Raw genomic sequence first — 24,440 nt, 5'->3', positions numbered from 1 at the left:
TCATGGTCTTCATTTGTAGGATGGGGTGGTAAAACTGTGTGTACCATCAGAATCATAATTCTGAGAAGTATGTGGAGCTACAGATACACACGTGTGAATTTTCAAAGTAATGAAAAAGGTAAATGGTCAACAAAGATCTGGGTTTTTTTTCCCAGTTTTTGAAACCAGAATGTTTATTTTATGAATGATCACTGGAATTCTCAAGATGAACAGATACTGCAGCAACCACCCTTGTGGGGTCAGCCTTTGCTCCGTCATGGAATCCATGTCTGACTCAGAGACAGTTTTTAGGTGCCTCTGTGGTCCTGGCACTGTTTTGCCTCTTAGCCTTGGCTTTTTAGCTAAACTTTCCTGTGGGCTTGACAGGACTGCCATATTTACCATAGGTCCTTGATATCTGCAGGGAAGGGCCTTGGAGACACAAGCATCCACACAAAGTGTGTGTATTGTTGCTGTCTTTCCAGGTGATGACGCTCCCTTGGCCATCTTGCTTCTGCTTCCAGGTGGAAGAGACTGGAACTGATGACCTGCTTAAATAGCAGATGATGCGATTCTTACAACACTTCTATAAATAGTTCAGGAATCTGTCTAAAGTAATCTTGCCTCCCTCAGCTTTTGTCATCATGGTGACACATCCCCAGGAGGAGTTAATCACTTCCTCCTCCTTCCTGCCTCAGCCGCCATGCCTTGACTTCAAGGCTGCTGTATTGTATTGGTTTACTGCCCTTCCTCTCTTGGAGGCAAAGCCCGGCCTTATTTATATTCCCTTCTCCAATGCAATGCCTAAAAACAGAAAAGGACCCACTCAATGTTATCGATCTGAGTGGCCGTCAGTGCAGTCTTTGGCATGAAAATGCTACTTGGAGCTCCAGGTGAGGGTATTAAATACGTTTTTATCAGAAACCAGGAAGATTAAAACAAAACAACAAACCAACCAACCAACCAAACAAACAACCCCAAGGCAACAACAACCAGAAACTAGCCAACCAAAACACAACAAATCAACAACAACAGCAACAATAAAAACAACAGCAAGCTTATCACTTTGCTCCCTCTTTGTAAATGTATAGCTCAATGTACTGAGGGTTAGTGTGGCCTCAGACCAGGGCTGCTGGCCAGATGAATCTGCTGGGATTTATCTGAAGGATCAGGTATCAGCATAGTATTCATCACAGCATCCTGATGGATACTTTCTTTCCAATGTTTTGTTCTGTTCTCAAATGCTGTGTTTTCTTTCCATCCCTGGACCTAACAGCTGCTCCAGATTGCTTATCCTGGTTCCATACAGCGAGGGAAAACTGCGTTGGTTGTCCTCAGTCTAGATTCTGGGCTAACAGTCCTTCCTTCCAGGACATGTTTTCTTCAGGCCATCTTCTATTCTCCTGTCGCCCCTGGTTCTCTGTCTTTTCTCCATTTCAATATTGGCTACTGTTCCAGTTTCCTTTCTGTTACTGTAATAAAATGCCCTCACAAAAAGTAACTTGGAGAAGAAATTTTTTTAAGCTTATAATTCTAGCTTTGAGTCTGTCACCGCTGAGAAGTCACAGCAACAGGAGCTGGAAACAGCTGGCCACTCAGATTCAAGGACAGAGGGAAAGGATGGCTGTCTGCTTGCTTGTGCTCCATTTGACTTCCCCACTTTTTTAAAAAAAAAGTTGCTTTCTTTTATTTTTTTTTAAAACTTTTTATTGACTCTTTGTAAATTTCCCATCATGCCATCAACACTCCATCCTGTCATATCAACCCTCTGCTCTGTCAAACCCCTCCCCAAAAGAGAGAAATTAAGATTAGTAACCTTTTTCTTTTGGTCATGGAAGTTGTAATGCGTCACAGTGTGTCACACTGCATGGCCTTTTGTCCACACATCTTTGCTTGCAGATGTTCATTGCAGTGAGTCAATGGTGCGGTTTGAGGCCTCTGGCTTCGGCTACACTATGTATACTGATTGGATCCTAACAGGGACTCCTGTTGTTGCGCTGTGTCATGGAGATCCTACAGTTTTGGATCTGCAGGACTGGACCCCTTCATGTGCTCCAACAATTCATAGATGGGGTAGATCTGGGCAAGGGAGGTAGCTGAGTTGACCAGCCCACCAGCTTACCTGTGCCTACACCATGGAGGTGAACTTTCTAGCACCATCCCAGATAGCTCACCTAATGCTGTAACTGACAAGGGGCAAGGCCAGCTCTTCCAAGTGTGGTGGTCAGTGAAGGATAGGGCCAGTTTATCACAGTGCCTCAGGCGTCAGTCCAGACCAGGGACATCTGCATGGCCTTTGGTGGTAACATAGGTCTGGGATGTCCACAGACACTGGCTGTCACAAGACCATGGTCTCAGATATGGCCCCCAGCAGTAGCCTGGGCCTGGATGACCTCATGGCCTCAGGTGGTAGCATAGGCCTCTCAGATCAGCATGCACCCCCTCAGCATTATGGCCCTTAGATATCCATATGTCTCCAGTGGCAGCCCAGATTGGAACAGCGTATACCACAGACCCAGACATGGTCCTTGGCGGCAGCTTGGACCAGGGCCTTACTATGGCCTCCTCGTATCTGTCTGTTCCTTCCTACTGTCGAGTCTCCAGTTCCACCTCTCCATTGTGTATAAACCCCTGGGCTTCCTTTCCCTACCATATCTCCATTGCACATTCGTCAGTGCTTGAGTGACTTTCTTTCAGCCTCCCTGGTTGGTGGCCAGGGTGGGGCACTTAGGTGTCTCTCTCAGCTGCTGTGGGCTGGACCATACGCAACTTTTTTTTTCACTCTCACGCAGTTCATGAGGCCTGCCTTGGGAATAGAGGCACTGTAGTTCCACAATGATCAATCTTATTAAGACAGTTCCTCACAGACATACGCACAGAACAACCCAGGGTGGAGACTGTTCTCAGAGGATTCTGGGTTGTATTAAGTTCACAACTCTAGCTAGCAATCATGACTATTTAAAAAATGGCCAAGGTTGTTGTAGATTAGAAAGAGAAATATACTCGGGGCTCATGAATTTACTCACTTGGTCCTGGGTTTTATGTGCTCTTTGAGAAGGTTGTGGAACCTGTAGGAGGTAGAGCCTCGTCGGAAGAAGAGCAGCACTGGCCCTGGGCTCTGAGGGACTGGGATGTGGGCCTTGCCCCATTTCCAGTTGGTTTTCTCTGAGTTCTCAGTGTGGTTGACGGTTGATCTCTCAGCTTCAGGCTCTGGGTGCCCTCTGCCATGCTTCCCTTCCCTGACATCATGGACTCTCCGTCTGCAGCTGCGAGTCAGAAGGAACTCTTTCTCCCACAGATCTCTTTTGATCCTGATGTTTCTTATCACAGCAATAGAAATCAAGCAATATAGTGGTCCTCCTCGTTTTTCATTGTTTTTCCGTGATCCGTGTCCCCAAAGGATAATGTCATTCCCATGAAAAAGGACACTTCAAAAGAACTCAGAGTGCATAAAACAGACTGGGGACATAGCTCAGAGGGTGGAGACCTTGTTTAGCATACATGTAGCCCTGGGTTTGATCCCCAACACCACGTAAAACAGGTGGAGTGACATATGCCTAATTATCCCAACACTCAGGAGGTAGAGGAAGAAGGATCAAAAGTTCAAGGCCATCCTTGACTATGTGGTGAGTTTGAGGTCAGCCTGGACAATATGAAGCCTAGTCCCCTCCCCCCAGAGAAAGAAAGAAAGAAAGAAGAAAGAAAGGAAGGAAGGAAGGAAGGAAGGAAGGAAGGAAGGAAGGAAGGAAGGAAGGGAGAAAATAGAAAGCCTGTGATGTGGCTCAGTACGTGGACAGACTTTCTGAGCAAGCCTGACACACCTGAGTTCAATTGCAGGAATCTAGGGTGAAAGGAGAGAGCTTCCTCCCAAGACTTGTTTTCTCACCTCTGTACACTGTGTGACAGCATCCAAGTCATAGACACACAATCATAATGAAAAACAAACTTGAAAAACTATGAATTGCAAAAAATTTAAATTTGTTTAAAACTTGAAAAAAATTAAAAGCTACAAACTGAAAAAAAAAAATCACAAAATACCAAAATCCCAAAGTAACATTAAGACTGTAAAAGGCAAGTAGAGAGGACGTAAAGATCATTTCTAACGTTCTGCGTGGCAGAGAGTAATGAACTGTGTGGGCATTCTTTTTCTTTTACACATATACAGAATTATATTTAAATTCATATGGAATAATATTTACATGTTACTTAAGTTGTACGTAGGAAATAAGGAAAAGTCCAGATGATGGTTTACAAAGAAAAGAAAACTATACAAAGCAGGAAGAGAGCCAAGGACTAGCAGAAAGCTACATCTTAACCTGATTGCCCAGGTTATCAAAGGATGGGTGCCTGAGGGCCGTTTTCCCAGACATTTATTAGGCAGGATCATAGACTAGCATCGTTGAGAGAAAATCCAAGCCATTTTCATCCCGGTCCTTGATATGCGAGGCTCCCTGGCTTCCATTTGGGAAAAGTGCTCTTGTAGTCCTGCAGGGGCTCTACTTCTGGCCACCCTTTGTTGTTAGGGGTACCCAGACCTCTGAAGATTCCGAAGAGCTAGTCAGTCTCTGAATCGCCATGGATAAGTGGCTTCATGGTTGGCAGCTCTGCAAATATGGACCCTATGCTCCAGATGAAAAGTGGGGTGGAGTAGCAAGCGGAGCCCAGCAACACGTCTGGAGATCAGTACCACAGCGTCACCACCTCATTTGTGTACACTCTTATCGGTATTCCAAACGCCCTGGAATGGCCAGAATCAGCCAGCTTGATAGTTCCTTTGTCATCAATCAATAGATTTTGAGGTTTCAAGTCTCTGTGAAGAACTTGTCTGGAGTGACAAAACACAATCCCCTGGAGGATTTGGTACAAGTAACTCTTAAGGAGTCAAGAATCCATGAAGTGGCCAGGAGGGATGAAGTCCAGGTGCTTCTTGAGGTCCATGGACAGGAACTCAAAGATGAGATACAACCGGGTGAGCATGAGCATGTCCTGCATGAGCACACCCTGAAGGCTGACTATATTTGGATGTCAGAGTTCTTTTGATAGAGAGACTTCCCGGACTGCAGTACTGGGCACTCCTTCTTCCTTGCTTCCAAGTCTGATTTTCTTCATGGCCACTGTCTGGCCAGTAGTTCTGTGTCTACCCTCATATACCACACCGTAAGTCCCTTCCCCAATTTTCTCTGTTTTAATACAGTCTTCCACAGTTACTCAACAGGTTACAACAGACCCTCTTTGTTCCTGCGGTGGCCACGCTGCAGTTCTGGACTGTGAGGATGCACAGACTCCGGGAGCTTAGAGGCCAAGAGCCTGTGAATCCTTTAACTGTCTGAGGTGACAGTGTGCCGGTCACCTTGATCTTAGCATTAGGCCCCTGCGTTGCCTGCATTACAATATCTTATTATTTCTAATAAAATCATACAATAGTTGGTTTGATTTAAGTACTTTTTAAAAGTCAACTAGACATAGTAGCTTATGTCTACAATCCCGGGACTTGGATTATGCATTCTTTTAAATTTTGTTTTGTTCTTTTCCTTTTAGCTCATATTTTATGTTAAGATTAAGAAAAATTCCTGCAAATCTCATATTTTTACACTTTTAAAATTTAAGTTTTAAACTTTTTGAGTTGTGTTCTTTATAGGGGGTGGCATTGGCTTTCGGCAACACAGATTGTTGGGGTTTTTTGTTGTTGTTGTTGTTGTTTTTGTATTTTGAGATAGGGTTTTTCTGTGTAGCTCTGGCTGTCCTGGAACTCAGTAGAGCCCTGCCTACCTCTGCCTCCCAAATGCTGGGATCTAAGGTGTGCACCACCACACCTGGCTGATGTGGTTTGTTGGAATGGACTACTTACATTGCTGGTAGGAAGATTGGTGGAAACCTCGGGCTAGCCTGGGCTACAGTGTGAGATTCTGTCTCAAAATCAAACAATTACTTTAAAAAAAAGAGAGAAAAGAGAAAAGAATGACAAAGGACATCCGGTAGAAGTTACTTGATTTTCTCGGGTCTCACAGGACATTCAAAGCTGAATTCAGAAACCAGGTTTCCTGTCCTGTTTCCGGTCATTTTCACTGTCAGCTGTATCTTTATTTTTATTGTTGAGGTTTACAGGCTAACCCCTTTGCCCTCAGCAAGTGCACACTTCACTAGAGAGGAAAACACGGAGCTCTTCTCCTCACCTTAGCGGCTGAGCTGTGGGGACACATAATCAGGATTTGTCCCTTTGTCAAGAACAGGGAAAGGTAGCCTCCCATCTCTGGGGTGAAGTGTGAGGGGCGGGGGAAGCCTTCCTGAGAAGGCCACTCTCTGCCCACACCTGATGAACAGGTAAGAGGTGACTTCACCTTTCTCTGGACAACTGTGGTTGATTCTGGGCAGATAGCCACCCCTGGGGGAGCAGGCTGATGGGCCAGGATTCTGGGATGCTGATTCAGCAGGTCACAGGATTCCTCCCAGGGTTCCTCACTTTACAGAACCACTCCCAAGGCTCTTGTCCCTGACTGGATACAGAAGAGAGCGTGAACACTCCCAGCTACCTCCTCAAGGTGAGTTCTGTGCTGTGTACTTCAGGAGACAACTGTCATCTCTTGATTCACACACACCTGGTGAACTGGAGAATTCTTAAGAACTGAATCACCGTGGTTTCCTTTTTGGGCAATGTGAGTGTGCAGGAGGGTATGCACACATACATATGTGCATGTGTGTAGAGGCCAGAGGTCAACCTTGGATTCCATTCCTTAGGAACTGCCCATCTTGTGCTTTGAGACTGGGACTCTCTTTGTCCGGGGAGTGGGGGTGGGGCTATCCCACTAGGCTAGACCGGATGCCCATGGAGCTGCAGTGGTCCTGCTTTGTCTGCCTCCTCAGTGCTGGAATTAAAGATTCATTCCACTACGCATCCCTTTTTAGATGCACATAAGGAATAGAGTTCAGACTTTCTTGTTTGTGCAGGAAGAACCAGGCAGGTACTTGGCCCGCTGAACCATCTTCCCTGGCACTTTTCTTGAACTATACACTGTAGGAGCCCAATATCCTATACAGTCTGCTGTCTAGTTCAGATTTCAGTTCACATGATTAAGACCCATTTTCGGTGGAGGCAACTTTGAGAAAATCTTTTTTTGGGACTTCCTTATTCTACCCAGGATGGATAAGCATATAAATGCAATGTTTTGACTGAGGCTTTTAATAGAACTTGATCTCTCTTAATAGAACTCGATATCTGAAGCAGAATAAAATTAACTTGAATTGATTTTTTCCACCTACTTGGCACTTGGATCACAGAAACTGAAATGTTGAAACCTATTCTGAAGTCTGTTTTTTTTTTTTTTTCTCTACCCCGAGAATAGTCTTAGGACAAACATTGACCCAGAAATTACATGGATAAGTCCTCTCCCCTTCATGTTTGCTTCTTAAAAGCCAGAGTGCAAAGACGAAAATATTTGACTATGTTTAACTTTTGGAGAAGGCAATCTCAGGGGTAGCTCAGAATTTACTGGATCTTTAACTAAAAAAAAAAAAAAACCACAAAACAAAACAATTCCCCCACCCCAGATGAAAACGGTTCAGCCAGCTAATGCTTGTGCACACATACCATGATGCCTTCTGGTCTTTGCCATGGAGATGGCTTAGAAATTAATGATGTAGATGGGGAAGAACAAAGAAGGGGCAGAGAGTTTTCTGAGATGCCAGGAGCTCCCTCTTGTTGGCTCCTTCCCAACAATTTGTCAGGGGCTCCCCCTTCTCCAACATCGGTGGTCCCTGAAGCTGAGTTTTCCCACAGATGTTCAGGCACTCACTTCGGGCTCCTCATTTCTAGGAAGCCCTAGGTCATAATCAGAACCAGCTAGGGTTTGGGGGTTACCACCTGCAGTTGGTTACCTCAGGAGGACACACAGCCCTGGACTGACAGCTGAGTGTCTGTGAGAAGTTGGGCATTGCAGAGGTTCCTTCCTCCCAGTCGGGCCTTCTCCAGACCTCTTATTTCAGTCAGTCCCCTGCTTCAGAAGCAACTTGGGGCCAACAAGATGGCTTAGTGAATAAAGGCACTTGCCACCAAGTGTAATGACCTGAGTTCAATTCCCGGTATTCACATAACAAAAGGAACAAGGCAACTTTCAAATATGCACACACACACACATACACACACACAACACACTGTATGTAGATGTATGTGTGTGTATATATATATGTATATATATATTTATGTATATATGACTATTTTGCCTGCATCTATATCTGTGCACCATGCTTTCCCGGTGTACCTGGTGTGTGAAGACAGCTGGTAATCGACCTCAGGTGTCATTCCTCAGAGCCATCCACCTTGCTTTTTGCCTGAGTAGGCTAAACTGGTTGGCCAGTAAGTCCCAGAGATCTCAGATCCTCATGCTTATTCAGAGAGTACTTTTTCAACAGCCATCTCCCCAGTCCCCAGACAGTGTTTCGATCTCCAGGACCTGGCACAGTAGCCATGACAACCCATTGTCAATCTCCACCACATAGACGCTTTCATCCTGGGTTGAACTACTCCACTCATAATATCCAGTTAACTCCCGTTTGGGGACCATCCAACTGCCAGGCACCTCTAGCCTCCTCCTGATGCACCAAACAATTTGTATGGAGATGCTTATTCATACAGCAGGATTAATTTCTTCTACAAGCCTTTGAACTTCCTGAAGACAGGGCTGTATCCATTCCTCTCTGAGTTTTAACTCCTCTACACTGGTCTTGGCCAAGACGCAGTTCCTCGGGACAGACGTGCCAACTACTCGGAACCCTCTGCACTTCTTTCTAGTGCTGAGATAAATAAACAAGAAGTGGAAATGCCCCCGGAGTGGTCCAGTCAGCCTTCCTAACTGCTCTGCTTAAGGAGTGGTAGAATTTACCAAAATTCACGGCAGCAGGGAGTTAAGAGAGGAAGAACCATGTCTACCTGATGCCTTCACCTATATACCTTAGGATCTTAAAGACATTGGGCTTATTCTGTTTATCCTGACTACTTGTAAGTGAGCAATCACAGGGCAGTGGGAAATACTTCACAAGCTGAGGTCTATTTCAGGTTGAATTATACCATGCCCTGAACTTTTTTAATAATCTTTTCTTTTTTTTGGTGTGTGTGCATATGTGCATGTGTGGATGTTCGCAGGTGTGTGTTTGTACACAGGTGTGTGTGTGTGTGTATGTGTGTGCATAGGTGTGTATGTGTATGTGTGTGTGTATGTGTGTGTGTACACAGGTGTGTATGTGTATGTGTGTGTGCACAGGTGTATGTGTGTGTGCACAGGTGTGTGTGTATGCACAGGTGTGTGTATGCACAGGTGTGTGTGTGCACAGGTGTGTGTGTGAATCCCCATGGACTAGGAGAGGCAAGAATGTTCTAAGAGAGTGGGGAGAGAGAGAAGAGAGAGAGAGAGAGAGAGAGAGAGAGAGAGGAGAGAGAGAGAGAGAGAGAGAGAGAGAGAGAGAGAGAGAGAGAGAGAGAGAGAGAGAGAGAGATCCAGGTCTTGCTAGTGCTTTGATTTGGGACCTCTCACTTCTGCAATTATGAGATAACTGGTTTCTACAGTTGTAAAGAACCTGTATTTTGTTTTTTTTTGTTTTGTTTTTGTGTTTGTTTGTTTGTTTTTTTGGTGGTTTGTTATGGCAACTTTAAGAAAGAGAAACGGTGGAGCACATTGTCGGTCCATGTGGTAGGGTGGATGTGTGTGGTGGTGGTGGTGGTGGTGGTGGTGGTGGTGGTGGTGGTGGTGGTGGTGGTGGTGGTGGTGGTGGTGATGGTGGTGGTGGTGGTGTGGTGGTGGTGGTGGTGGTGGTGGTGGTGGTGGTGGTGGTGGTGGTAGTGTTTGTTGTTTTTAGAAGGGAATTTGCCTCAGAGCAGGCCACGTATTGGGTCCTTTTGATACAAAAGACACAAAGTCATCACACTAGCAGTTCCCCCTCTCTTTCTCTTCTGGCCTTGCCTTGTGGTGCTGCAAACCTTCTTTCACTTCCCTCCATCCAAGCATCGCCTTCATCAGAAGAGGCCTTTTATTCGGAGGTTTACTTAGAAACGTTAGTGCTACAGTGCGGTTGAAGAGCCTCTCTGAATGAGGAGACAGACCAAAGCCTCCTGCTTCAGGCCTGTTTGGGGAGGCTCAAACCCAGCTGGGTGGCACCGATGAAAGGAAGCCAAGTCCGGTGAACTGTGCCTCTCTTCAGTGTGTAAGTGCTCGCGACACTGGCATAAAGGATGCTGTATTAGAAGTCTGCTGAGTTCTCCCCTCTGGAATCTCTGGGGTGCCTGACGGAGCCCTTACCCTCCGCAGGGTGGAGGGTTGAGGGCCAAGGGGCCCCTCTGTGCCTGCATCCCAGCTTTCTGCTGCGTCTGGGTCGGGGCTGCCTGGTCTCAATGAAGGATTGTTCTCCTGCAGTCAGTGGCCGGCAGAGCCGCCAACTCCAACACTCAAAACAGCGCTGCTTTTAAAGCAGAGCAGAAAGGCGTGGAGTCAAGGACGCAGGGCTTCCCTCTTAAACACACTGCAGGTCTGTCCTACCTCACCCTCAGAAAGGGGGTCTGATCCTTCTAGAAGGCAGTCTCCTCCAGCTCCACCCACAGATGAACAGAAAGTAGGTGTCTCCATGCCCGGGCTCTGGAAGAAACTCTTCACTGGGTAGGCTCAAGGCCCAATCTTTTCTTTTCCAACAACCCACCCTGAAAGCTGTATTTGACTCACTGTCTTCTAAAGGCACACGGTGTGGACATCTGCCCTCTGAGGATTACAGAAGAGATGGCAGGGAACCTTGCAAAGGGGACCGAGGAGATGGCTCCCCTTGTAAGTACACTGGTTGCAGAAGCCTTGTGGGTTGATTCGACCCCTGGAAGGAGACCACAGATTTCACAAGATGTCCTGTGACCTACACACCTATGCTTGTCATGAATGTTCCTGCCCTATCCCAACCCTGCCTGCACGTCCTATAGTAATAACAGTTGTACACCATGTAGATATTACACACATACATCTTCCTCCTACCATGAAATGTAATTACCTGGTCAAATGCTCACATTTAACTACTGGGAAGAAACTCTTTAAGAAGCAAGTATTAAACTATTTTCCATATAATGCCAAGTAGGAAAACCCAAAGAATTAATTTGCTACAAACAGCATTTTTTTGTTTTTGTTTTTTTTTTTCTTAATGAAAGTCACCAAAATGATGAAGCTTCTTTAGAGACTGGATCACTATGAATAAAACCCTTGCTCCAAAGCCAAGCTTGTTACTACTGTCCATGGGCTGGTCTCAGAAGTAAGTCCCCGGGTGCTTGGATACAGAGAAAATGGAGACTAAAGGAGAAATCACATTTTCTGCTGGCACAGAAAGAAGGTGGAATGGGGTGGCTTCTGGCTCTTTTGGCCATTCAGACAAATCGTTTTTTACTTGAAAAAAAAAAACAAAAGAAAACATTTCTCTTTCGGTGCCCTCATGAGGTGCTGGGGAGGGCCTCCCCGTGCAGAGCCTTCCTTTTCTGACTACTGTTAGCATGTCTTCCTTGAAACAGCTTCAAACATAGGAATCTCTCTTTTGCCAGACTGGAGGGCAAAGAAACAAGTGTAGCTCCAATAAGGATGCGGACTTTCTAGATGAACCCCCACGGGGATTAAAAATAGCATTCCCATGAGCAATCGCAGCATGAATGGGTCTGGAAAAGGCAACCTTATAAAACCACAGGTGCACCCTTTTGAAAAGAAGCCCATTGTACATCCCCTACTGTTCCTGCAGTGCACAGAGCCGGAGGCTGGAGAGTAATATTCAGTGCGTCTGCAAAGGAAATGTTGCAAACCTCGCCCTATTTGGACTTTAGTTTAAAGGCCACCTGTCTAATTTACCCAATAAGTATCATTTACCCCATCCCTTTTACAAAATCAAGACCTGTTTCTCTGGGGAACAAATGTGAGACTTGAATTTGCCAGAAAAGTAACGAATTGAAGTGATCTCTTCCATTATCAAATTAGAAGGGGCAATGATAGAATTTAACATCCAGTTCTCACTGGCTTGTGATTGTGTTTGCTTGCTGTGTTTTCACTAAAGAAACAATGTTATGTTCTCAGAGTCTTAAAATGGGCCGGCCAGATTACCTAATCAAATCTATAGTAGGAAGTGCAGAGCTGAACAATATGCTAGCTGGTATGTTTTGACTGTGCTGTCTCCATGGCAATAAGCATGACCACATTAGGGAAAATATGAACAATTTGTCTTAGGGTTAGGACTTTGTCAAATCTTATTTCGTTTAATTAAATTTTAAGTTGATGATAGTTCAACGGAACTAATGTTAAAATGTTTTCCCAGAAATTCTTATGCAAAAATCTATTATATTTACTTTAAAAAAAAACAATCAAATGCGTGAATTGCTAGGGTAGACCGGCTGTGGACTGAGAATTATAGCTTACCTAAATTATACTGACAAGCAATTTGACAAAGGCTAGGTTGATAAGAAGTCAGTACAACTGTAAAATACTAACGCCTTTAGATTTTTAAACAAACTGTAAGTCACATTTCTTTTGTACGTTTATTTATTTTTTATTTTATGTAGATGAGTGTTGTGTCTGCCTGTATATGTATGTAGCATACACATGTCTCATACCTGCAGAGTCAGAAGAGGGTATCGAATTCCCTGGAACTGGAGGTATGGATGATTGTGAGCCGCCATGTAAGTGTTGGGGACCGAACCCAAGTCCTCTGCAAGAACAACAAGTGCACTTAATGGCTGAGATGTTTATAATATGCACATTATCACAATAAATGAAATTTATGTAATATATATACATATATATTATATAAATTTTAGGTTACTGGAGAGAAAAGACTTGGTAAGAAAGAACTCAATATTTTAAGTAGACTTAAAATCTCTATAGCCCTAAATTGTGTTTTTTCTTTTTAAAAAAAGTATACGTGCTTCCAGGCAGTGGCGGTGTGCACCTTTAGTTCCAGCATTCAGGAGGAAGAGGCAGGGGGAATCTCTGTGAGCTGAAGGCCAGCCTGGTGTATAACATGAGTTCCAGAGATACCCTCTCTCAAAAGCCAAAACCCAAAACAAACAAACAAATACATAAACAAATAAACAAAACCAAAAAACCCCATGAACACACACACGCTCACACACTTTTTATGACAAGGTCTCTCAGTGCAACACAGTTTGACCTCAGACCTGACATTATAGGCATATGCCACTATACACAACTTAAATACATTTTAAATGTGTGTGTGTGTGTGTGTGTGTGTGTGTGTGTGTGTGTGTGTGTGTGTGTGTCTTAGAGGTCAGAAAGGGTGTCAGATCCTCTGGAGCTGGAGTTAGAGGTAGTTGTGAATTTCTTGATGTGAGTATTGGGATCTGAACTCCGGTTCTCTGCAAGAATGGCAAATGTTCTGAACTACTGCATTAAGTTTAACTACTAAGTTGAACTAAACTAAGTAGATTAACTGTCCTAGCATCATTAAATACATTTTCAATGTAGATTATTTGTAGAGGTGGGGTATATAATCTGCTCTGTTAGTGGCTGTTTTATAGATGTTGCAGTTTTCTCTTAACCCAGCTAACTCCGAAATAATTGAGACTGGACTATTGTATTCATTTAACAGATTTATGGCACAACAACTGAGCAGCACTAATCGATTTTAATTCTCTAAACTAATCTGGCTACCTTCCCGTCAAAATCCTCAAGATAAGCATTTTATGACTTTTTCTGCTCCAGGTCTTCTCTTATGTTGTCTCCTGTCCCTTTCCTCCTGGCTGAATCCCTCTTCCTCCTTTTTCCTCTCCCTGCTCTAGCTAGGAGGAAGTCCAGCCCTATTCTCCACTCTGATCATTCATTTGTCTGATCAGCTTTTATTGATAAATCGGAGAATAAATGGGAAGGTTGTTTACACAACATTGAGTCAGGAGATTCTTAGCATGATCACTACAATTCCATATCTCAATTTCAACCAGTCATGCGGGCAGATAAATTGGCATCTGAGTGATACAAGGATAATCTTTACACAGTTCAATATCAATATCATTACACCTACATTATCCTACTCTGGCTGTGTTCTCAGGGTGAACCAAAATGCAACAGAGGCAAAGCTGCAGGGGTCTAGTGGGACACAAAAAGTAATCCCAGAATACCAAAGTTCAAGACTCCTGGTTCACATGGAATTCAGAATATTAGAAACCATTGTCTCCTACAGAAGACTGGAGAGACACATGCAACAGTTCTCACTTCTGTGCCTTCAAGAAGCTCCGGAATGGAAACAACCAGAGGGGCTGGGCTGTAGCTCGGTTGGGAGAATACTTGTCTGGCATGCACAAATGCCCGAGTTCTGTCCTGAGCAACTCCGACCTGGAAGCTCATTCTTGTAATCACAGCACTTTGGGAGGTGGGGCTGGAGGATCAGGAGCTCAAAATCATCACTGACTCCATAGCCAGCTGGAACTATGTATCCTGCATTAACAACAGCAGCAATGGCAGCAGCAGCAGGAGCATGCTTCCTTTGACCTTTTATGGTTAGTGTCAAGAGTGGCTGCTAGAACTATGCAAAGGTTGTTTGGTAAAGGGGGTTTTTCATTTCCCTCCATGAAAAACTTGAGCTTTGAGTACCTGCATACAGAGCATAAGAGCTCTCTCCACGGGTGGCATTAAATGACCTAACACAAGGAAGCAATTGTTCTTCCTTCATCCCTAGAGAAGGGGCCAGGGACACCACAAATCCACGGGATGGAACAGGGAAGTATGTAGAGGAGGAAGAGAGGGACAGGCTAGAGATCCTATTGAACAAATGTGTATTTTGTTATAACCTTTCCCCCCCTCCCTTCTTTCTTTCCTGTCCCTCTTTTTTCTGTCATGTGTGTGTGTGTGTGTGTGTGTGTGTGTGTGTGTGTGTAGGGGGTGTCTGTGTGTTGGTATGTGTGACTCCATGTGTGTCTATGTGTGTGGGGGGGCGGACATAGGTGCGTATTTACAAATCACCCTCTGTAACATATTTCAGTAAGACTTTATAAGGTTCTATTTTGGAGCAGACCTGTTAGGGACATGCAAGTGATCCAGGAGGTCAATCGAAAATTAGTCACCACCCCACACAGAAAGCAAACTGAAGCACTTTCTTCTTGTTTTTAATTTTCTGAGGAAGAATCTCACTATGTGGTCCAGACTGGACTGGAGCTTACTATGTAGACCATTCTTGTGATCTTTCTGTCTCTGGTCCTTGAGTGTTGGGACTCAGGCCCAAGAGCCACCCCAGGTTACAACGATCTCTCTTGACTTGAGTCTGAGGACACTGCCCGATATGCTGACCTTGGGCTTGGTAGCCATTGGGAGAAGACTTATAGTTCTATACTATACTATATAGTTCTTTACTGAAATGGTATCTATCAGTAGAGGAATGGATGTTCAAACTGTGGTACATTTCTGTACTGGAGAACTACTCAACCGTCTAGAGAGAAGAAATGAGCCTCTGACACATGCCACAGGTATTTTGCCTACAACCTATTATGTCCCAAATAGCCAGAGAACACTCAGTAGCAGACAGAGCTGTGAGTCTGTGAATGGCTCTCGGGAGTGACAGGATACTGGAGAGTTGGATTTGAAGGTGCTCAGGTTATCAGGATGAGTTCATCGAACATTCCATCTGTGCATTTTTACATGTAAAATTTATATGCACTTTTCATGTAATTTTTACCCTAGTGGAGAGAAATGACTGGAAGAGAAAGAACTCAATATTTTAAATGAACTCGCCCTTCTATATAACTGTAGCTGATAAGCTACAGGCACTAAGGAACTCTGATAGGAGGCAGAGAAACAGACCCGACCTAATTAGTAGGTCTAGTCTTACGTGTCCTGAGGTAAGAAGAGCCTTCAGTATTTTACTAGTTAGATGAGAGACAAAAGAGCAACAGGTTATCAATTTGTGGCACTAAAGATTTCAGCCTCAAGTTTAATTATGTAGGATCAAAACTACACTATATGGTTTCTCCCTACACCACATGGTTTTTCCCGTTTTAGGACATGCACAGATTAAATTCCAGTAGGGAAAGCTCCTGTCAAGTTGATGATTGAAATAGATGCCCTTTACGCGTAGGAGGTTCTCCCAGGCCTTCTCTCAGAGTCTATTTTTCTACACAAGGTGAAGAAGGTGAGTTTCCTCCTTTGTTTCTTCACCCTCAGCAGGTTGGAAGCAGCAAATTAGCAACTGGGAGAAGGCAGTGAAATAGCTGGAGGCTAGTCACTCAGAGGGCAAGTGAAACATCACAGCAGGCAGAAGGATGAAAGGCAGGAGACGAGGAAAAAGCTAACCTAAACACCCCAGAAGACAGGCTTTGAGACCTGCACTCCCACTGCTCAATTTATTTGAATAGCTCCTCCATGCATCCAGCATTCCACAGACCAGCCCTTTTCATGTCCCTAAAGAGCCAGGCATTGAATAGCATCCATTCTGCATTGTCTAAGAGGCCAGGGAAATGTGATATTTCCCCCAAATTTTACTGCAATAGGATTAGAATAATACTTAAGGATTTTTTTTTGATTGGAGAGATAACTTTATTAATCTAATTAAAACAATCAAGCAAACCAGCCAGAGATACAACTCACTGGGCTAAAGGCATTTGCTGCGGAAGTCTGAGAGCAAGGCATAAAGGTGGGCGGAGAGCACTGATTCTTGTGACTTGTCCTCTGAGCTCCACATGTGCACAGCGCATGTGGACCCCACCCCCACGATACTGACAGAATAAATAAAGATTCCCTAACAACGCTAAATAATGGATTTTCACTTTTAAAGGATTCCCAGTGAAGATTGACTCTTAAAAACATTAATTACGGGTTAGGGAGATGACTCAGGGCCTGTGTGTGATTTCTAGGATCCAAGAGGAACAAAAGCTAGGTGCAGTCAGTATGAGCCTGTAATCCTAGCTCGGGGTGGGAGTGGGGGAAGAGAGGCAGCAGATTCCCGAGACTTATTGAACAGCCAGCCCAGTCTACATGGAGAGATCTAGATAAGGGGCTTCCCTACCCATTCACACACACACACACACACACACACACACACACACACACACACACACACACACACACACAGCCAGAATGGTAACACCCATCTATTGACAGAGTCCTTCCTTTGCAGAAGCCTAAGGAACGTCCTCTTTTCTATACTATGAGGGCTTCTGGTACTAAGACCTGCCCTGGGGGTTCTTTTCTTCTAGATTCCTGCCAACCATTTCATCAGACAAGACCACGGAATTGATTTTTAGCACTTGTGTGATAGTTCACTGAGTGGCATGACAATGTCAGTTCTTCCAGGCACGAGTACCAGTGGTAGCCTTCCTCCCAACTCTCTGTTCTGTGTCATCCTGTCATCAGCTGTGGGCAGAACACGATGCCATGGAAACCCCCAAATGTTGTAGGCCAGGGCTCTGCTCTTCTCAGAAAGCCTCCCTTAAACTCTCAGCAGTGCACTCCTTGGGGTGCATCAAATGCTATGAAGGCAGTGATTGGTCTCCGAATCAACTACTAATGCCTTTTCCTTCAATAAGAATTAAGGCACAGTGACTGTTGGGCCATTCTCAGCCTAATCCTGCTTTGTGTCTTAGATCTTGTTTGGTTCCAAGTTCAATTATTAAGTTTATTCAGGTATCGATGACACATAGATGGGAACATGCTGAAAACAAAAGAAAATAGAGACTGTAGGGTCCGTACTGTCTTAAATTATATCCCTAATAACCTATGTGCACTTGCTCATTCGTGCGTGCGTGCATGCAGGTGTGCGTGTGCATGCAGGTGTATGTGTACCAGTGAATGAGCTGAGAGGTTGTTGATGTCTGATGTCAGTTTCTCTCCACCTTATTGATTGAGACATGACCTTCATTGACCTTGAGCTGGCAAGTGTAGCAGTACCCAATTAATCTTCTCAATACAATCCTGGCATCAGCAGCACTCCTTGCTACCCAACCCAGTGCTCTGGGTTCCCGAATGAAAGATCTATACACACAGCTTTTATGTTTTGATACGCCTAAAACAGCTCAGTGGCTGGGCCACTTCCTAACCTCCATGTGGCTAATCCACCCTCCTCCGATATTCCTGAGTTACTACTTATTAAAAATCTATATTCCATCTTTGCTGCCCTAGAAACAGTCGTACAGCCCAATAGAGCTGCGATCCCCTGTCTCCTACATGGCGGCTATGTTCTCTGTCCCGCACCTCTCCAGTGTGGTGTCTTGGTTCTCCTTCTCCAGGCATGGCGGATCTCTCCTTCTTCCTCCTTCCTCCTTCCTCTTTCCTTTTTCCCTTTTCTGGGAATCCTAAAAGTCCTGCCTCTGTCTCACTGCCCAGCCACTGGACACTGGCAACTTCATTTACCAAACAAAACCAACTGGGGACAAGGTTCCCTCAATGTCTTACTTGCAGATGTGTGGATTCTTGTGCAATTTTGGGGGCCAAGATCAACACAATACAAACAGCATTAGACCAAACCCACAACAGGCGTTGCCTAGTCTGATTGGCTAGCGCTCTCCAGGGATCCTTTGGACCTGCCTCCCCAGCGTTGGGGTTACAGGTGTACAACACTGAATCATGCTGTGTTCAGTGTATGTATGCTGTGTCCGTGGGTTCCAGAGCGTGAGTTCAGGTCCTTAGCTTATTGTGCACTTCACTGTGCTGCTCCTCCAGCCCTGCAATCAAATTATCACACGTCTTAGAGGAGATTGACAGGTCACATAGGCAAACCGTTCACTCACCATAAGCTTCATGGTGATGTGAACAAGAATGTCCCCATAAGATCCAATGTGTGAATGCTTGCTTCCCTGTTGGTGGTGCTGTTTGGGGAGACTTAAATGGTGTGACATTGGTGGAGGAGGTAAGTCACTGGTAGAACACCAGTGAGATTTCAGATCGTCCCTGATTCATTATCTCTGCTCCCTGCTGGTGCTTTAAGATGCTAGCCCCCAGCTTGCTATGTTGCCTGCTGCCATGCTCCCCACTGTGATGCTGAGAGACTCTTATCCGTCTGGAATCATACGAGCAAAGGTCTTCTGATCATGAAACAGTCTAACCGTATCTTTAGAGTTGAAAACGTTTGGAACTTATTAATTAATTTTAAGATGGTAAGTCTCAACCTCCACTGTGCATGGACGTCCTGAAGCTGAGGACTGTGGCTGTCATCTTCAGTAACATTCAGCCAAGCCTTTGGCTCAGGATAGTCACTTGATGAGCATTTATGAATTCAAGTTTTTGGGTGAATTATTCAGAAAACCCGGTAAATTAATTGCATGAGGAAATAGAAAACTAGCTCTTTTTATCTCAGATTCTCTTGCTTTGTGGCATTTAATATAAGGCTGTTGAAGAGACAACCTATCCTTTTGAGAGCATACATCCATTACTCTGTAGCTTTCTGGAAGGAAGAAATAATAGTTTTTGAACACTGTATTCTTACAATGAGGGTTCAGGCCTAAATAAGGAAGTGATAACACCTCCCGAAAACTGTGTAGATGCCTACAGGCTGGTGCCTGTCAGTGCTGAACTACAATAGGCTGGTATGTATTGTGGGTTTAGATTTACCTAAGCAATGAAATTTCCCTAAATCACAAATATTCCCCACTAGTTGTGGTGCACACCTTTAATCCCAGCATGGGGGCAGGAAAAGGGAATTCTGAATTTCGTAGAGGTGTTTTCAATCATTCACCAAATTTCATTTAATTGGAATATTTTCTGAAAACATTAGAGCAATCAGGGAAAGGAATTGAAGCCAGGATAAAAATCAAAACCCGTTAAACAAAGAAAAACAGTGGCTGAATACTCAGCTTGCAAGTTTACCATAACATTTTTGAAAATAATCACGTGAGTCCTAATCCCCATGCAACTCCCTTAACTCCAGCTGAACAGCTGTCACCAAGAACACAAGCACAAAGTCCCGAACTGCAGTTGGCCAGAAGACAGAAGAAGCATGTTCCACTCTTAGGGGTTCCCCAATGCCAGCCTACGCCATCATTTTCTACTTTCCTTCCTACCCTTCTCCCACCCTTTTGTTTGTCAAAAGAAAACAAAAGAGTATATATTGGGCAGGCCCTCTGGGATAAAATGATTGTTTTCTGGGGGGGGGGTACTTGACAATGTATATAGTAAAGGATGTTACTTCACCCCCTTTGGACCTCACTTTAACATATGACTTGCCTGTCACAGTGTTCCGAGCCTCAGATGACAGGATCCATGAGAACAATGAGGCAGTAAATTCCGAGCAAATATAGCTACTGCTTACTCCACATGCTGTATTCCCAAGCATCTTAAAGAAAGCTTAGGCTGGCTGGAGAATCAGTGGGCGGAAGGGCTTGCTGCACAACCATGAGGACCTGAGTTCAAATCCCAGCACTTAGTTGAAAAGCCTGGCATGATCGGGTGTACCTGTAGCTCCAGAAGTAGCAAGAAGGACCAAGAGCTAGGAAGATCACTCACTGGGGTTTGTGAGCCACCGGCCTTGCTCCAGGCTCAGTGAGAGACTCTCCCAAGGGAGTATACATGTATAGGATATACACTGTAAGGTATACAGTGATAGAGCAGGACACCAGATGTCCTCCCATGGCCCTCACAGGCACAGAGACACATGGACTCCTGCGCACATGCATACCCTGCCCCCAGCCCAACACACACACAAAGGAAAACAAAGCTTGGGTTTGTGACCCTGCAGGGTTGCAGGCTCCCTTCCCATGGCTGTGTTGGGAAGTTCCAAGATTGCTCAGGCAACTCTGAACCACCAGTGACATTACTTCATTAAGGAGAAGGTTGAGTGGATTAGCGGTTTGTATGGCAAAATACTTCCTGTGTTCTTATCTGACTTGGCCATTGTGTGGTTATTGCCCCAGGGAGAAGCTTAATGCCTTAATTTGTTGTAAAAACAAATACATATCGGGGATTTTTACTTGGAAAAGGGTCAAGAGGCTCAGTGGATTTAGACGAGCTTTCTGAGTGAATTTTGTCCTGAGGAGCCAACTTTATTTTCAAAACTAATTATATATTGTATATTCAAAATTGGGAAGAAAGGAACTAATTTGGATCAAGCTTTTCCTTCCTGTGGAACATTGTGCATGCCTTCTCATCCAGCCTTTGGAAGCTGAAGATATTTTACATGAGGGCAGTTTGAGATCACCAGCTGTAGGAAACAGAGCAAGAATCAAACTTCCTTCTCTCTGGTGGGAAGCCCTTGCTCCCTGTACTAGACCGGTGTTCCTCTGTGTGGTTCCTGTATGCCCAGCGTGTGGGCCATGTGGAATCTAGTCAGATACACAGAATTTCTGAGTCCACCTCTCCGTTCACTGGCTCATAAACTGCATTTTAATAAGATACACACATTTCAACTTTGAGAATCTTGTACCAGACAACATGGCTTCTTGAATTGCTGATCTAATGCTGAACTTACAGCTGGCTCTTCTCTTGAATTAGCCTCTAACAGTCACACATTTCGATTACCTAGGTAAAGCAGGTCAGTACTTTTCTTCAGCACTGTGATACCACTCATTTTGTGTGTGTGTGTGTGTGTGTGTGTGTGTGTGTGTGTGTGTGTGCACAAACACTGATGTATCCACCTTAGGAGCCAGGAACCAGTCATCTTCACCTATGAATTATTTGTGACTATAACTGAGATAATATTTAAGGGAGTGAATAAAGTGCTTCTGCATCACAGAGAATGGGGAGAGCTACATAAAGAATAACATATAAAAGAGGCTAGTTGGCAGACTGGACCAAAAGCCACTACTGGGCTTCATTGAAAAAACTGAGTATCCTCAGGAAAAGCCTTTGAGGCTGCTGGGGAGAAAACTTGTTGATAAGTTCTCTTAGCTGCAAATCCTGTGACCTACAATAATAACCAGGCTGGCAAGATATGCACAGAGGTGCAATGGTGACAGTAATATCTTAGGAGTAACCAACAGTTGTCTGATTGGACTTATGGTCTGCTCAGTAGGAGCGGATTCATGTCTGGTGCTGTAAACATAGCCCATGGCTAGAGAGGTCATAGATCCGACCGAGGAACCTACTATTACCTTTCTGCTAAATGGATATGCTATCCAACCACCTTCAAAATAACTCTTCTACCCATAGATTAGTGCAGTTCTCATCCCTCATCAACAAAGTGTTCTGTCTGCAGCAGACAGAGGTTATTACAGAGGTTCACAACTTGTCAAAACGAAAAGAGTAGGAGACGGTGGGGAGCCCAGATCCAAATCAACATATGTGACACAACTCCTTTACACAAGACAAAGGGGGCATCTTGAAAGGGGACCGGTGTAAAAAGATGGTAAGACAGCCACCGAAACTAGATAAGATGGATGAAGCTAAGAAGTGCGTGCTAACAGGAACTGGACATAGAACTCTCCTGAGAGACACAGCCAGAACATGTCAAATAAAGAGGTGAATGCTAGCAGCAAAATACTGAACTGAGAACAGGATCCCTGTTGGAGGAATTAGAGAAAGGACTGAAAGAGCTAAAGGGGCTTGAGACCCCATATGAACAAAAATGCCAATGAACCAGAGCTTCCAGGGACTAAACTACTACCCATAGACTATACATGGACTGACCCAGGGCTCCAACTGCATAGGCAGCAGTGAATAGCCTTGTTGGGCACCAGTGGAAGGGGAAGGCCTTGGTCCTGCCAAGGTTGGATCCCCAGGGAAGGGGAATGTCAGGGGGGTAAAGGGGTAGATGGAGAAAACCCTTATGGGGGAGGGGAATGGGATAGGGGGCTTATGGACAGGAAACCGGGAAAAGGGAATAACATTTGAAACGTAAATAAAGAAATATATCTTGTATATAATAGATGGTAAGAGCCAGAGAACTTGGAGGATTGCCACAAAAATAGCATCTTTTGTACATGACAGGGATGCTGCATCCATGAACATTGGAGTATGGATGATGGGAGGGCTCCCAAGACTCTACCCCTAGTTGAGGAGATGAACAGCTGCTGAAGGAGGAAGAGTCAGCATTGTTCAGGGATGAACCTTCAACATAACCCAATGGCCATGTACCCAAACTTTCATTTTAAAGAGGGAAACAGACCAACTAAGCAACCAAAGACAAAAGAAACCAAAATGTATGGTGAATCCTCATTATCAACTTGATTGGATTTAGAATTACTGAAGCACACAAACCCTAACTGAAAAAAGGAACCCTACCCTAAGTGGGTGGCGCAATGCTGTGGGCTGGAGTTCTAGAACGAGTAAAAAGGAAGAATTTGACTGGCAGTCTTTGTGACAGCTCCCTGACTTCAGATACAATGTGACGAGCTGCGTCAGACTCTGCCGCCATAACTTTCCTCACCTACTGGACTGTACGCCTTAGAACCCTAAGCCAAAACAAATCCTCCATTCCTTAAGTTGCTTCTGGACCTGTATTTTGCCACATTGCTGAGAAAAGTAACTAATTTAACCAACAAAATGAGAAAGAGTATGTTTTATAACTGATCTTAACACTCCACTCCCAAACAAGAGATTCTCAAGAGTGTTACTCCACAGAAGGATGTGTTAGCAGGTTTTTAAAATCATGACCATTTTTTAAATCTGGTAGCTGTTTTATGGGTTTGGTACCTTGGTTTGTTACCTGGAATATCCTCTGTAAAAGACTCTGGTTTAGACAGTTGTATGTAAGACCATATTCAGGTCTGGAAGTGTGGGAGAAGATCTAAGTATGGCGACTCCTCCCAGATTCCAATCACATGGTCTCAAGGCACAGCTGTGAGGTGGGTCTCAGATATTATAATGCTTTAGTGTAAATCTGAGTTTATCTCTGACTGCTGAGTGGTGGTTGGCTTCGATGACCAACTTGATTAGAATGGGAAGCACTGAAAACATTAATGAGTGCACCTCTGGGATGTCTGTTAGAGTGTTTTCAGAGGTGATAAAACTGCAGTCGGAGTAGTAGCCCTGAGGGTGGGTTGTAGCATGCCCAAGGCTAGAGGCCAGAATGGAATCAGAGGGGATAGAAGTCAACTCCTTGGCACGAGAGGCCTGCTTCTTCCTGTTGGCCATGAAGAGAGCTTCCCCTGCTACATACTCCCACTGCTGTGATGCTCTGCCCAGAGTAAAAAAACAAAACAAACAAACAAACAAACAAAACCAAAGACTATATAGGCTGAAGCTCTTGAACCCTGAGCTACACACCCTTCCTGCCCTAAGTCTTTCATCAGATGTCTTCCAAAGCATGATGAGTCCATGCTGTTACTCCCTTCAATTAGACCCTGGTGTCCTGAATGAATGGAAGAGGTGAAGTGAGAGACAGGAAATCTCTTACAACTGTGTCTGGCTGACCTCTGAAGTCTGGGTGTGGTCAAAGCATTGCATAGTGAACACCCCGTTCTACGTGTGTTCCACAGTTAATAGGATGGATTTGGGGTGTCAAGTTTCCTTTTGTGGCTTTCATGGTTTGTTGAAGATAAAAATAGTTTTGTAAGGCAATCCAAGACTGAAGATAGGGAACATTTTCCATTGGTG

At 44.5% G+C, this 24,440-nt stretch overlaps 1 pseudogene; it reads right to left on the bottom strand.

Moving 5' to 3' along the window:
• Positions 1 to 4,401: 4,401 nt before the first annotated feature.
• Positions 4,402 to 24,440, bottom strand: part of LOC116895934 — a 100,723-nt pseudogene continuing 80,684 nt past the window's right edge.

Source organism: Rattus rattus, chromosome 3 (genome assembly GCF_011064425.1).
Source record: "Rattus rattus isolate New Zealand chromosome 3, Rrattus_CSIRO_v1, whole genome shotgun sequence".
NCBI classification, from domain to species: domain Eukaryota; kingdom Metazoa; phylum Chordata; class Mammalia; order Rodentia; family Muridae; genus Rattus; species Rattus rattus.
The sequence above is the reverse complement of the archived record's forward strand: the minus strand, read 5'-3'. Positions and strand labels throughout refer to the sequence as shown.